Raw genomic sequence first — 15,669 nt, 5'->3', positions numbered from 1 at the left:
GCGGCTCCCAATGGCTGCAGTTCACTGCTCCAGGCCAATGGGAGCTGCTGAAAGCAGCGCGTGCCGAAAGACACCAGGCCAATAAGAGCTGCTGGAAGCAGAGGCCAGTGAGCAGCAAACCATGGCCACTGGAAGCCCCAATCGGCTGAACCTGCGGACACGGCAGATAAACAAACCAACCCGGCCAACCAGGAGCTTTCCCTGCACAAGCGGCGGAACAAGTTTGGGAACCACTGCCCTAGACAAAACTGTCAAAATGCATGTTTAGACTGGGGTGCTTGTTGAGGGGAACCTACTGTTGCAGAGGAGTTGCGGGAGGTGGTCACCTTCTATACTTCCTGCCCCATTTTCTCGGCAGGTCTTGGGGCAGAGGTATAAAGTTCTGATACCCATGAACCTGTAGGAGCCGGAACTGCACTACAGTGTTGCACTGGAATCTTTTAGGCTAGGCAGCCTATCTTCTGTATTTTCCAAACAGAGAGAGGGACCTTCAAAGGGCAGATATTGCATGGTCTGCTGTACTTCAGAGGGAGACCGGAAGACTGCAGCCATGAACATCTCATAAATATGGCAAACACCGTGGATCAAGCTGCTAAGTGTGCCACATCCAAGATGTCCTGGAGAACTGTCCTTGCCACCAACTTGCCCTCCTCTACCATCCGACTGAACTTCTGCCTGGAGTCCTCCAATAGCCTGTCTTTAAATTTCATGATGTTTTCCCCCAAAGTGAAGTCATAGCAACTTTGAAGAGCTTGTTGTTTGGCAATTCTAAGTTGCAGCCCTCCAGCTGAATAAAGCTTATGACCAGGTAAGTCCGGTGTCTTTGAGATTCCTTACTCTTTTGTGAAGACACTTGTGGCCACTGACTTCCCCTCTCATTAGCTACTCAAAGGAGGGTGACCATAGAAGTGTTTGAAGCCCTTAGAAGGGGCATAGTATGTCCTCTCTGACCTTTTCACTGTAGAGGGAGGAAAGAAGGGATCTGCCAGAGTATTCTGATCAGCTCCAGAATTGCTTAATTTAAAACAGGACTGCCAATCTGGAGGGCCCTGCTGAAGGTAACATGTCCACTAGCTTGTGGAATTTCTTGCAGACATCTTCCTCCTTACTTTTTAACGCCAAGGCCATTCCTGTAAGTAGTTCTCCGTGAACCTTGTATCTGCTTGTGGCAATGAATTGCTCACCCTCCCTATAGCCTCACCTGGTGATGAGGAAGAAGATGCACTCGGATGCTGAGGAAATGAATGGTTGGTCTCTTGCAGCAGAGGAGCTGTCTGAGAAACTTCTAGCTGCTCAGTATCAGTCCTGGGTATCAGAGAATGTTGTCTGCAGTGCTGATGATCTCAGTGGAAGCCAAATCAGATGGGTGAGGGGAGGTCCCAGCAGGGGAAGGGACACTCCACGAAGTCTAAAAATGCCACTGACATAGTAGAGGTGGGGCCCATTCTTGCACAGGCCACTGGAGATGTGCCCACTGCTGGGAGGACTGTGACACACATGGATCCAAAGGCTCTAATGAAGGATATGCGTCCCACCTGGCATGGGACAAAAAAGACCCCAACTCCAAATCTGAAGAGGACTCCAATTCCTGCAATGACGGTGGAGCAGATTCCGTGTGGACAGGAGATAGATAAGCTGAGTCTGGGGCTGGCAGATCTGGGGATATTAACAGTGGTTTGCCCCTGGAATGAACTGGCCTCTCAGATACCAGATGCACAGAAGGCATCAGTACTGCATGGTCTTTCAGAGTTGGTGTAAGAACTGCAGTCACCGGTACTAGCTAAACACTTCCTGTACCACTTGGGACACCAGTACCAAAAGTTTGAGTAACTGTCTAGTGGCTGTGTCTGCCTCCAGTGTTGTCAGTAACAGAATGAGGTCTTCAGTTTGATGTCTTTGCATAGGAACTTAAGGGGTCAGCCTTGATGAACCTGGCAGAGGTTCTCTAGAATGCTCTGGGGAATGCTTCACGTCAAAGTCTCTCCCAGAGTCTTTGCCTCTAGATGACCTCAGTACCGACGATCTTGTTGGATGGGAAACTTAGTCTTTGGAAGATCTCTGTCTCTTCTTTTGGTACCAGAGACACAAATGAGGTGCTGAAGCCGTCTCAGGTGGCGCTCTCTGTACGAAAGATGAGGATTTGACCCAAGGTGTCTGGACACAGAGGCTTATGATCTATACTTAAACCAAAAACTCAAAAGGACAATAAGATATAGTGGATGAGTGAGTAGGGCATTTTTGTATTGCCCTATTAATGTTGTATTGCTAACATTAATCACAAATTTTAGCAAATCATTTCACTTCAGATGATGGTGTAACAGTTCTGTAACATATACAGTCTCCGCTCTTTCCCATAACTGCTATAAGTAGACAGTGATGAAGAGACTCTGAGGAGGTCATCTAGCTCATCTTCTGTAAGACTCAAAAGAACAGTTGTTTTATTCTGATGCTGGTTTGGTAACAGCAAACAGATAGCTTTGTATCATTTGCCAGATATACTGTATGTGTGGATATATATCCAACTAAAGACCTTATTTAAGTCTGATAGCTCTGTGTTTATTTCAGAGGTGCACATTCTCATGCACTATGGATGTCAGCTTTCAAACAGTTTCAGGAGGTTAGCAGCAAAAACCGGCTTCTCTTAATTGTGATTTTTCTTTGTTTTTTTTTTTAATATAAAATAAACTTTATTAAATAAGACAATTTAATACCTTCTACAGGCATTGTGTGATAATGGACTGTAAAGTTAAGAAAATGCATTAATATTTTATAGAATTTCTAAAAAGTAACACTTAAAAATCAATCTATAATTAGTTTTTTGGGGGAAAGCCCTCTCATTAAAGGTATTAGTTATTTTACATGACTATTGACCACAGGGTTTGACCTGATAATTACTACATTATTTTAAGTTCACTTGAGTTGAAAGATAGCCAAAAGGTGGGGTAGAGCATACCCTACAATTTGAGAAAGAAGGTAGAAGTTCAATATCTTGCTCAGAATGCACTCAAGATAGACAATGTTTGTGTTCTCATTGCTAGTTAATAATCTTCCTCTATTAACATCACTGAGACAAATCTTGGGAAGCAAGTTAAAGTATCCACAATTAAATATTTAATTACTGGTATCTTCCATTGTCCCCTTATTACTTACAAGTGTTAGAACTGTACCTTAAGAATGGTTTTATATTCTCTGCATACGAGAAATAACAATATTTTTTTTGCTTTCTTTTGATTTTCTCCATGTCATCTTATAATTGGATCCATACGGTTAATCAAAGATTAAGTTCCTAGGAGATTTTTAAGTGCATTGCTTCAATCTCAGTCCGTAGTACTGCCAAGAGGAACTGGAAACATCACATTATCAGAAGCTGCCAATTTCTCTGTATCTTCCACCACTCGAAATCAGGACTCCTAATTGTACTCTCCAAGGGACCCAAAATATGCTCTGTGCATTACTATTGCAGTGGAGAGTACTTGCTGCACCTCAGCACCATAGTGAACAAATGCTGAGGGAAGGATAATGAATTGAGCTCTCCCTGAGCGATTCTTCAGAGCTGAGATCAAGGGAGCAGAGTTAAGGCTGTGGACTGGGCTGTGTAGGAAGTATTGCCTGAACTCTGCATTTCCTGGTTTTCCAGTATTTGTGTTTTGTTTTTCATTTTTACAGTGTGCGTAAGAAGATCTCAACTTCTCATTTTCTAGTCTGTCAAAGTTTGAGTTTTGCTTTTGGGAATTCAACTGTCCTGTTCTGAAAGGACTTGAAGAACACAGAACACTGGTGAGCTCTTTAACCCTACTTCCATGTTAACAAAGTTTTGTGTGTGTTTATAACATCTCACCAGAATACCTATTATCTGTCAGGACCATCTTTCGTGGAAGAAGATGGTCCATTCTTTAAACATAAACTTAGGGTAATTGTAACTCACACACCTCCTGGGTGTGGTGTTCTGTCCCATTTAATGAGACTGAGATCACTTAGCGAGAGATTAAGGAGACTGCTCTACAGCCTTAGCTAAGAGCCATGTGGCTTTTAGCTCATGCACTAAGCTCCAGTGGTCTCAGATTCGATCCCACCTGCCAACAACTGGGGTCTGTCAGTGTTACATAACCTTGTGTGTTCATCTGCATAGTGATGGAGAAACATGAAATCTTCAAAGCGTAGACAACTGTTTTGTTTTATGTGATTACCCGTAAAAAAAAAATATATTTAAATGCTTCAGTCATGTTATATCTTCCTGAAAATCATTATTTAACTGTCCTTTGCTTTATGAATGTTAGCTAGTCCTTAGAATGTATTAAAGTGCTTCTGTCTGGAAATTATTTTTGTTATTTGAGTCATTCCATATACACTCAGCTCCAATAGTTGAACCTATAAATCTGTTTCTTTATACTTAAAATTTTTGGTAATAAAATGTGCTTGCTTATTTACATCGGTTGTCTTATTCCAGGTGTCCAGCTTATTATTTCCTAAGTAATATTTATTTCTGTGCATCTGAAAAAATCCAGCTACATTTTCTATCATAAATAGGAACTATTATACTGTTTCAATGAGAAGTCTATCTACTAGATGCTTCTGAGAAAGGAATAAGAAACTCTGCAGTAGAAAATTATAGCATAACCTGACTGAAAGGGAAGTTAATAGTTTCCTTATATCCAGATGTATAAGGGTGAGTATCCCTTCTTTAAAAAAAAGCCTCTCTACTGTGATGCTGAATGTTCTCATAACTCATATAAATGTGTAAATCATTTCAAATTATACTTTGCTCTTGGACTCCATCATATCTTGTGGTAAAGAGTCACACTGGCTAATTGTGGACTGCATAAAATGTTCTTTTTTTTCCAGTTTAAAATATGATACCTTTCAACTTCATTGACTTTTACCTTTTTCTTGTATTAGGAGATTAAAAAAAAACCACTTACCTTCTCTATGTCATTCATCATTGTGTATACAGCTATGATGTCCCCTCTTATTTATCTTCATGCTAAATTAAGCAGACACAACTCTTTTCAAACTCTCCATTCCTCTAATCATTTTCTCCTTGTGTCTCTGAGGTCCCTATACTTTTTCTGTCTCTCTTCCTCCAACTTTTCTTCCCCACCATTTTCAGGCCAAAATATCAACTGTAAGGCTACAATTCTGTCTCAGATATTTTTAGTAACAATCACAGACAGCTTGGGGACAATGAACAAAATTTCTCAGAAGCCCGTAAGCTGTCCCTGATTTTTACTCAAAATACCCTGGCAGGAGAGGAAGGGACAAAGGGCTTGCAGCTGATCCAGCCCTGCTGCTCATGGGCGGCACATAATGGAGACTGGGGGAGGCTAAGCATACCCAAACTTCGGGCTGGCAGGATGGGGGGCAGTAGCGGATTTGGGGCCCCTGGAAAAATATCCCCACACCATGGCCAGGGGCTAGAGGACCTTTTCTGATCTCGGGGCCACAGCGGGTGAGGGGGCAAGGAGCGAATGGGCGGTGGAGCCTTGGGGGGAAGAGGAGGCATGGGGGTAGAACAGGGCAGAATGGGTGGAATGGAGATGGGGCTGAGGGTGGAACAAGAGTGGGGACGCAGAGGAAGGGGTGAAATGGGGTGGGACCATGGGTGGGGCCACGGGCAGAAGGGGGAGAATAGGGGAGGGGAGGGATTCTGGGCTCAGAGCTCCAGCCAGGGCTGAGAGCTCCACTGCAGTTCTGGATAAGGCTGAGAGCTTGATCCTGGTGTGGCTCGAGATCTCAGTTCCCCAATGTGGCTCCATCTGAGGTATCAGCCCCACTACGAACCCAGCCAGGGCCATGCGGGAGGGCTAAGATCAGGAAGGAGGGGCATGGCTTCGGAGAGAAGAGGTGGGGCTCTGGCCAGAAGAGGCAGGACAGGGGACTAGCCTCCCCAAAGGGAAGCTTCACCCGCTGCCCATGCCATCGCTGCTCCTGCAGCAGCGGCTGACTGCTGCTGCTCCAGCCTCACGGGGGCTGGCCCAACTCCAGTCACTGCTCCGGCAGGCTGGGGACTGCTGCTTGAGTAAATCCCTGAGGCTGGCTGTTCCGGCAGCTGCTGCTCCAGCAGCCCCTGGGCTGACAGGTTTTTGTCTAACCCGCTCTTAAAAATCTCCAGTGACAGAGATTCCACAACCTCCCTAGGCAATTTATCCCAGTGCTTAACGTCCCTGACAGGAAGTTTTTCTTAATGTACAACCTAAAGCTCCCTTGCTCCAATTTAAGCCCATTGCTTCTTGTCCTCTCCTCAGAGATTTAAAAAACAAAACAAAACAATTTTTCTTCCTCTTCCTGGTAACAACCTTTTTTTACTTGAAAACGGTTATATCCCCTCTCAATCTTCTCTTTCCCAGACTAAACAAACTCATTTTTTTTTTCAATCAGCACGGAGTAGAGCAGAAGAATTACTTCTCGTGTCTTGCTTAAAACACTCCTTCTAATGCATACCAGAAGGATGTTTGTTTTTTGTGCAACAGTGTTACGGTGTTAAGCCATAGTTAGCTTGTCATCCACTATCATGCCCAGAACCCTTTCCGCAGTACTCCTTCTTAGGCAGTCATTTCCCATTTTGTATGCGGGAAACTGATTGTTCCTTCCTAAATGGAGTACTTTGCATTCATCCTTATTGAATTTCATCCTATTTTCTTCAGACCATTTCTCCAGATCATTTTGAATTTGAATCCTATCCTCCAAAGCACTCCCAACCCCTCACAGCTTGGTATCATCCACAAACTTTATAAGTGTACTCTGTATGCCATTATCTAAATCATTGATGAAGATATTAAACAGAACTGGACCCAAAACTAACCCCTGAGGGACCCGACTCCTTATGCCCTTCCAGCATGACTGTGAACCACTGATAACCACACTCTGGGAATGGTTTTCCAACTAGTTTTGGACCCACATTATAGTAGCTCCATGTACATTGCATTTCCCTCGTTTATGAGAAGGTCATGTAAGGCAGTATCAAAAGCTTTACTAAAGTCAAGATATACGACATCTACCACTTCCCCCGCATCCACAAGACTTGTTACCCTGTCAAAGAAAGCTGTCAGGTTTGTTTGACACTATTTGTTTTTGATAAATCCATGCTGACTGTTACTTATCTTCTAGATGTTTGCAAATTCATTGCTTAATTATTTTTCCATTATCTTTCCGGGTACAGAAGTTAAGTTGACTGGTCTGTAATTCCCCTGGTTGTCCTTATTTCTCTTTTTATAGATTGTCACTATATTTGCCCTTTTCCAGCCTTTGGAACTCTCTCCCATCTTCCATGACTTTTCAAAAATAATCGCAAATGGCTCAGATATCTCCTCAGTCAGCTCCTTGAGTATTCTAGGTTGCATTTCATCAGGCCCTGGTGACTTGAAGACATCTAATTTGTCCATGTAATTTTTAACTTTTTCTGGCCCTATTTTAGCCTCTTCTGATCCTACCTCATTTTCACTGGCATTCACTATGTTAGATGTCCAAACATCACCAACCTTGTTGGTGAAAACTGAAACGAAGTCATTAAGCACCTCTGCCACTTCCACATTTTCTGTTATTATCACCCCCTCCCGCTCCCATTGAGTAACAGGCCTACCCTTTCCTTGGTCTTGTGAAAACAGTACTCATTCATCAAAGTTGCAGCACTTTAAGGATACCTTTCTATGAAAGACCTTCTGTAAATAGTGCTAAGGACTGTTTCTATCTACAGGAAACATACAACAGAAAAATGTGAATATGACTCTACACAGAAATTCCCTTCCATCTGCTTCTGGCAAACAAACAAATCCAGTGCAAACACAGAATAGTCTGTATCTAAATCAATTACGTAATTTATTTCATGTTTTGTAAGTGCTTTATCCCCAAGTTAACAAGAAGCAGTACAGTACTATTCTCTACAGTACAGCAGCTGTGCACTAGTCTCAATATTACAAAAGCTACATATTACATTTTTATTTCTTATAAGCAGCATTTTTTGTCAAACTAGCAGCTTTGTCTGTCCACACAGCAATGTTCCCTCTAATTTTTGACAGGCTGTGTGTGCAAAAAGAAAAGGAGTACTTGTGGCACCTTAGAGAATGGTTAGTCTCTAAGGTGCCACAAGTACTCCTTTTCTTTTTGTGAATACAGACTAACACGGCTGTTACTCTGAAACCTGTGTGTGCAAAAAATTTCTTCTGTGCAAATTTGTGTTCGCTCGGTGTTTCGCTGTGTGCACAGGGTTTAGGATCTGTGTGAGAATGCACACGCGCACAGCTTAGAGGGAACAGTGCCACACAGACATCTGGAACTTTATAACTTGGATATGCAAGTTTAATTTTCAGATTCATTATGATCTTAGGGGATGGGGGGGGAACTGCTACTAAAAAGCAAAATTAATACATAGCCTGAGCTATTTCTCCTTCTTTCTTAAATTTCCTTCATTAAATTATGCTTCCAGAAAAATGGTGATGGAATGTCAACAGAAAATAAACCATGTACTATTTCATAATATGTTGTGTAAAACAGATCCCTTTTATATCTTGGAGATTTGGATACTCTGACAGCTAATATTAAAAATGATACTTGTAACAAATTAATTTTCTTCATTTCACGTTTTACTTGCCATTATATTACATTATCATATTTAATGGGAGTTTGGAACAATTTCGCACAACATTTCCTATTCTGTAAAATGCTATAAAGCATTATTGAAATCATGAATCAGGCCCCAAAAACCATGATATTGACTTTAAAATCATGAGATTTTTGAAATTATTTTAATTTATCTTTTTATTTTTATATTTAACTTTTTTTTTCTTTCAATCTTTAGGGTATACTCTAATCACGTTTTCAAGCTTTTTGCTGCCAGCATACAGGATTGATTTTTATTATCACCTATTATTATTATTAGATAAGAGTTGAAATTCTTCCATAATCACTATATATATATATATATTTCCACCCATACACATCAATGAAACAAGTATGCTAAAAGATGTTAATCTTGCAAAATCCAATGTTAGTGAATGCCAGAAGTTGCCCTTTTTGTATTTATGCATTTAAAATACAGTCTTCAATTAAATCGACAGATACTGTTTTTTTCCACAGGACTTTTTCTTCGTTCAGTGAAAGTGTTGACTACTTTCAGGTGCCTCACTAGAGAAATCTAGGCTCACATTTTAAAAGGTATTTAAGCACATAAAGATTCAGATAGGCACCTAGCGAGATTTTCTAAAGTCGCTAGACACCTAACTCCCATTGAAATCAAAATCCCACTAGGTGTCTATGTGAAACTTTAGGTGACTAAATACCGTTAGCTATCTGGCCCCTTGAACCTGATTTTCCAGAGTACTTAGCATTTTAAGAATTGTTTAGACAATCATCTGTCAGAGATGGTCCTGGTCCTGATACTTGGTCCTGTCTCAGAGCAGGAGAATGGAGAAGATGACCTCTCCAGATTCCTTCCAGTCCTACATTTCTCTTATTTTATAATTTTAATAACACTTTGTACGTTCAGTGCATAGGTCCAACTGAATTCAGTTGCAGTTGTGTGTGCTCTTCTGCATTTCTGGCCATAGATGTCTCATGTTGGGCACCAGAAAATGAGGAATGCATAATTAGTAGCTAACTGTGATAATTTTGGTTGAAGTGTTTGGCTCGAATGGTTAAACCCAGATTCACATAGGAACTCAGTGGCAGAGGCAGAATACCATTCTTCAGAGTGGCATTCAACTTCCTTAACCATGAAGCCATCCTTTGTCTTCTGTAATCCTGAGCCTTATTCACTACAGCTTCCAATTTCTATAACAAATAAGCCAGGGGTCTTACAAACAACAGCTTCATTCACTCCTAGAGCACAGTCTGTTCTGTGCTTTGAATGACACAGAGGTTCTGTGGGGAAAATAGTGTGTAATAATGTAATTAAAGACTGTATCTTAGAGCATATACAAAAGGGATTTGAATTAAAGATATACAGACAACCCTAATTCTAGCATTTCCTAAACTTTTGAATGCTTGACTTTACAAACGATATATTTTTAAAAGAAAAATTGAATTAAAACCCCCAGAAATTCCATCATATGGAATCATACTCCACTTGGACCATCATCGAGGTTCTTACCTTTAGAACCACAGTAGAGACTTCTACCACTTGAGGTAATGAAGTAAGTGGTAGCATTAGAATGTTCTTATCCTTTTTGTGGACTTGCCACTACAGCAGGATTTGACACACACTTTGCCAGTGAAAACAACGAGGAGTCCTAGTGGTTTCATATCTCTTGCTGACAGCAGAGGAGATAAAAATTTATGACTCCTGGGTTCAATTCCAGGATCTGGAGGGGAGTGTTTTCTAGCAATTATAGAACCTTCTGTCCCTGTATCCCCAGCTTATCTCTGCTCCTAGCCACCCATCGCAGGTCCTCCCCCCCCCGCAACTTTTCTGCTCCTATCCAAAACCCACCCCACAAATCCTGCTCCCCTTCTGCTGATATCCAAATTCCATCCCCACCTCTTAACTCACCCCTCTTTGGGTGCCTATTACCCCTCTTCCCTACTGTTCTTATGCACCCCCAATAGCTCCTGTTCACTGCTGCTTACTACTATGGTTTGGCTCCTGCAACCAGCTTTCCTGGTTCCTCTCCGGTGTGGCAGCTTCTTCCTCCTCCACCCAGCTTGGGCACCAGCATTGTGAGCATTGAGAATACAGGAGAGTCAGTCTTCCTGCTCTCATTCCTGTGTCTGGTAACACAGCAGGCCTCAGCTATCAGGAAGAACAAATGTAGGGAAAATCCTGTTCATCCCCTGCATCCCTGGATTGGCACATGCTTTGTCACTCCATAGGGACAGTGCATACATGATCCTGTGATCACATAGGAGTTCTACTAGGATGAAGCATGATCTGAGCAGACAGAATACTTAGATATTTTAACTGCCAAAACTTAAGTCTTTACTAAGCATGTTTCATTTTCCCTAACTTTGTTCTTGGAAACAACTGAACTGGTTTAGATGAAACTTTCAAAAAACAACAAACACAATCACGCCTCCACTTCCCCCATCTTTGGCAGACACCTCATATGTAACATTTCGGCCTGAATCATTAAATTGTGGCAAAGCTATGAGGAACTGAAAACAGAGTCTTATAATATAAAGTGTCAGGCAGCTTTTCTACCTGCACCACATAAAATAATGTTTGATTCTGATCTCAGTTACACAGGTGTAAATGAGATTTGTAATTGAGAGAATTGTCGTAATTCTAAACAGACGTGATGTCTTAACTTAATTGTGTGTGTGTGTGTGTGTGTGTGGTGTGTATATATATCTATATAAATGCGTATGTATAGATAGAGATAGAGATATATAAAGTTTTTATAAAAGGGTTGATTTTCAGAAGGACAAATGTAAGTCAGTAATTGTTAGACATCTAACAGCTATTTGTGACTTTGAAACTCTGTCCGTGAATTGTTTATATATAAATAAATAACAAAAAGACAGCAGTTTTGGATTTGGGATAATAATGTATGTACTTCTGTTGAATTCTAGAATGAAAGAGATACAGAAAATGCAAGCTTCCATGTATCGCTTTGTCAAAAACATTTGAAGATAACATAAAATTCAATGAAAATTCTGTTTTGTTTCTTTCATAAGCAACATTTGTCAGGGGTGAAACTATGTGTCAGATTCCATCTGGAGTGTATTAAATATAGTTGGGCATTATTAAAAATTATAATTAGTTTATCTAGGAACTCAGTCTCATCTTTAACTACCAGCCTTAAGTAAAAATTGAGCTGAGAAGTATTTTAGCATAAAGCCTATTTATTACTTGCTTATATTTGCCTGCAGCAGGGACATTTCTCCAGTCTTAATGATCCTCTGTATTTTAATTGGTAATAAGGGCCAAAATAATAATATTTTGTTCAAGCCCTTTTACAGAATGTGGCACAAAATACTATATCTTGCTATGATCTAGTGATGCAAATAATGTGTTGCAAATATGGTCATTATTTCAAAGAAAGGTGGTGAGTAAGTACCATAGTTACACTATGTAAAAACACAATAAAAGTGCCACATGTAGAGCTTCTAATTAAATAGGTAATTATTAAATAGGTAATAATCCAGTATTGCTGAGGAAGTTATCAATTGTTTATTGGCACATTTAATGTTTTATGATATAATAAAATAAGCAATTTATTTAAAATAAGAAAAAATATTTAACATGTTTATAGAGCCTTCCACTGAAAAGTGTATCAAATATAACCCTTTACAGGATAGATACAGTACGTATTCTCCCCATACTACAGGCAGTAAAAAAAAAAACTAATACACAGAAGGGTAGGAACCTACCCAAGATCATTCAAGAGGTCAGTGTCAGAGCAAAAACTAAAAAACAAAACAAACAAACCTCCTGACTTACAGTTGTGGTCTTTAACCACTAAACCATCAGAGCTACCCTTAAGCTCTATAATTGTGTATAGGTTTGTAAGGCCCATGAGACTCAGAGTTATAAGACCTGATTTCTAGCACTGGCACAGTGATTCCCTTTGAGACCTTGGATGGTGACATGACTTGTCTATAGTGTGTGTGTGTGTGTGTGTGTGTGTGTGCGCGCGCACACACGTACATACATACAGAATAGGGCATATACCTGCCAGGATCCATGCCATTAATAAAACAATTGATGAAAATATAAAGTGTCTACAAGGTTATAAAAGTTGGTTTTGGTTTTTCCTTGCCTAACTCTCCCTTGTAGAGATGTCAGCCTACTATTAAATCTTCTATTTTTAGGGTGTTGTAATTCAGAAACTGCCTTCTCTGATTCACTTTGATTTTTTTTTTGAACTATTCTACCTGAATCCCTATAATAATCTACCAGTGCTCCTGGTGCTTCATACTACACCATGGCACATAAGTTCCTGGAAACAACATCTATTTTGATAAAACAGCAGGTTCTGTTGATTTTCATTTTTCATCAGGTCTTAATGCAGTGTTCATGAGCATATCAAGAGTAGCGATGATTTATATTATTATGGGTATAGTGTAGGCCATGAAGAAGATAATTTAGCACTTCCAGAAAGCCTTCCACCCAAAAGTGTATTACATATAAACCTCACAAAACCTCTATGAGGTAGATATGGTGTATATATCCCCCATATTACAGAAGTGGGGGGAACAAAGGAAAAAAAAACACACCCAAAAAACCGATATATAGAAGATTAGAAATTAACCCAAGCAGTGATTAGCCATGAAGCAGCCTGTGCATGAACATATTTTAAATTGCTAGCTACTCCCATGAGTTGAAGACATTTGGATGTCAGGAGTCAAGGCTTTCAAAGATACAAATTATAGACTTAATTGAACTGAATCGGACAGTCTTTGCGCTCACATCTGATGGTGATTACATGCATTCTTCGCAGTCAGATATAAGGTTTTCCACTGTGCTGAGCACAACATACTAACTTTTAAACAACTGATATTAGCCAGGCAAAAGTTAAAATATTATGTAATGCTGAAGAAATTATTTCGTAAAGTTGACAAAAATCAATATTTATCAGCTTTCATTTTATGAATGTTTCATCTGCATCCTTTAATCATATCCTGTTCTTAACAGCCATCATCAAATGCCAAATGGCTTACTGTGTTAGACTGGATAACCTTTGCATGGATTCATAATAGAATGAGACCATGGACTTGGTTCATATCCCACACCTATTAGAGATGTTTCAAGGACATTTGAAATAAGGTTTTTAGTCAAAGGCAAGTCATATCTAATGCAGAGAACCCTTTGAGCAAAATATTAAAAAAAAAACAGAAAGAAAAAAATCTATAAACCCCTGATTGCAAGGTTTAGATTACAAGGAAATAATCAGAGATCATAAAAAAATGTGATCAGATGTATTGTGTATCTGTACTGAAACAACGTTAGCTTTATGAATGCAACTTCAAATCTAAAGCTGGCAGGACTGAGGAGGCCCAATTTTTCTCTGCAGCCGAGCAAAGCTTGGGTGCAGTAAAGAATGGGTCCCTGTCAGTTCCCAATCACAGCACTCTGATTCTCCTCTGCCCAGTCCTGGTGACAACTTAAAGCTTCCATTCCTTCTGTCTTCCTCTTCTCCCCCACGCTCCAAGTAAGTAAATAAATAAATTTGCTAATTTTCTTACATAAAATTACCAAAAGGTAGAACTCCTTAGTCATCTGTTGCTAAAATAGATCATACTGCACCACAAGCAAAGTAACAGCTATAGGATAAGGCTTTAGCAGTTGGGAGGAAACCACTATGTTAGCCAAATCTGTATACTTTAACAGGTCACGGAGTTTAGGCACAACTGACCAGTATAAGGGTAAGTGCCTCCCACTAGGCTTATTATTTGGCATCATTCTGGTGGCCAGAATCTATGCAAGGATGTCAGGGTATTATGGGACCTAAGTACTATGCATTCTTGAAGGACCTTAAGGTCTTCAGACAACCTAGAGAACTAGATTTGGTTAGAATGAGCAAGGACTGACCATCACCTATCCGATGAAGTGAGCTGTAGCTCACGAAAGTTTATGCGCAAATAAATTTGTTAGTCTCTAAGGTGCCACAAGTACTCCTTTTCTTTTTGCGAATACAGACTAACATGGCTGCTACTCTGAAACTTCTATTATGACGGTGTTTTTTTAATAAAATTGCAGCTTTTCCTCCCAAGCACAAAAGTCTCTTTATTACAAACATGCTGAGTTAACCCCCTCTGGAAATATGGAAGATTTTGAAGCTGTTACAAACCATTAACAAGAGTGTAGCAGCACTAATGACCACAATTATAGCACCATCCCTTCTACCCAAGAAAAACTTCTCTTTCTCTCTCTCTTTCTTAAACTTGAAAAAAAAAAATCCCAAGTGTCATTTAAAAACAAAGAAAGGGTTTGCTTGGAAGAAACTTCTGTTTGCTCTACACTTCTCCATGTTTCCAAGCTGGAACATATTTTCCCTACAGAGTTTATTAAGGCCAGTATTCCACAGCATTAGCATCTTGATGCTCCAGAAGTGAAGACTGGTGTTTTAATACTGGGTAATCCTAAAAATCGTAGGTAGTTTCCCTAAATCCTTACGCTTCATATCCCTTCTTTCATCAGTCAGTAATCACTTTTTTTCTATTTTGAGGTCAGTTCATCATCATCATCATCATCATCTTCTCCTCTTCCCCTGCCCCCAGAGTTCTACTTGTTCATAACATCACACACACATAAAAAGAGACAAACACTGGTAACACATATTACTATTTAGCATATATGCATTTTGGGTGGTAATAATTTAGCATTGTTGTCCCTACAAAACACGCAAGATTCAAGTAATGTGTCAATAGGTCAAGTTCAGACTTAGTGTGAGGGGGTTGAAATTCAATGGATTCGTACCTCCTTACATCAGTTCTGAATTTAGCACAATGTCAGCAAAAAGATTCAAAATGAGACACTACAATCTAACAGCATGGGGAGCTTAGATCATGGATATTTCATTTTCCTTTATGTAATATAAACTATATTATCCACAACCTCAATTTAATAATTTAGCATTTTTGATGTAAATAATGTAATTTAATTAAAATTTAAGTAACACCAGAAGGAGAGACAGTTTTTGGGTCCAATGGCAAAGGACATGTCAAAGCTATACTGTCTTGCTTTGTGTCTGTCAATTGTTATGGAGAGTTAGCACCATACTGGTAAAATGGACCCCA

The 15,669-nt window shown here is 39.9% G+C and overlaps 1 protein-coding gene across 2 annotated transcripts in view; it reads right to left on the bottom strand.

Moving 5' to 3' along the window:
• Window positions 1-15,669, bottom strand: part of CSMD3 (CUB and Sushi multiple domains 3) — a 1,240,207-nt gene that overhangs the window by 293,062 nt on the left and 931,476 nt on the right. The window lies entirely within an intron of this gene.

Source organism: Lepidochelys olivacea (genome assembly GCF_965140295.1).
Source record: "Lepidochelys olivacea isolate rLepOli2 genome assembly, chromosome: 2".
In the NCBI taxonomy this organism is placed as follows: Eukaryota; Metazoa; Chordata; order Testudines; family Cheloniidae; genus Lepidochelys; species Lepidochelys olivacea.
The sequence above is the reverse complement of the archived record's forward strand: the minus strand, read 5'-3'. Positions and strand labels throughout refer to the sequence as shown.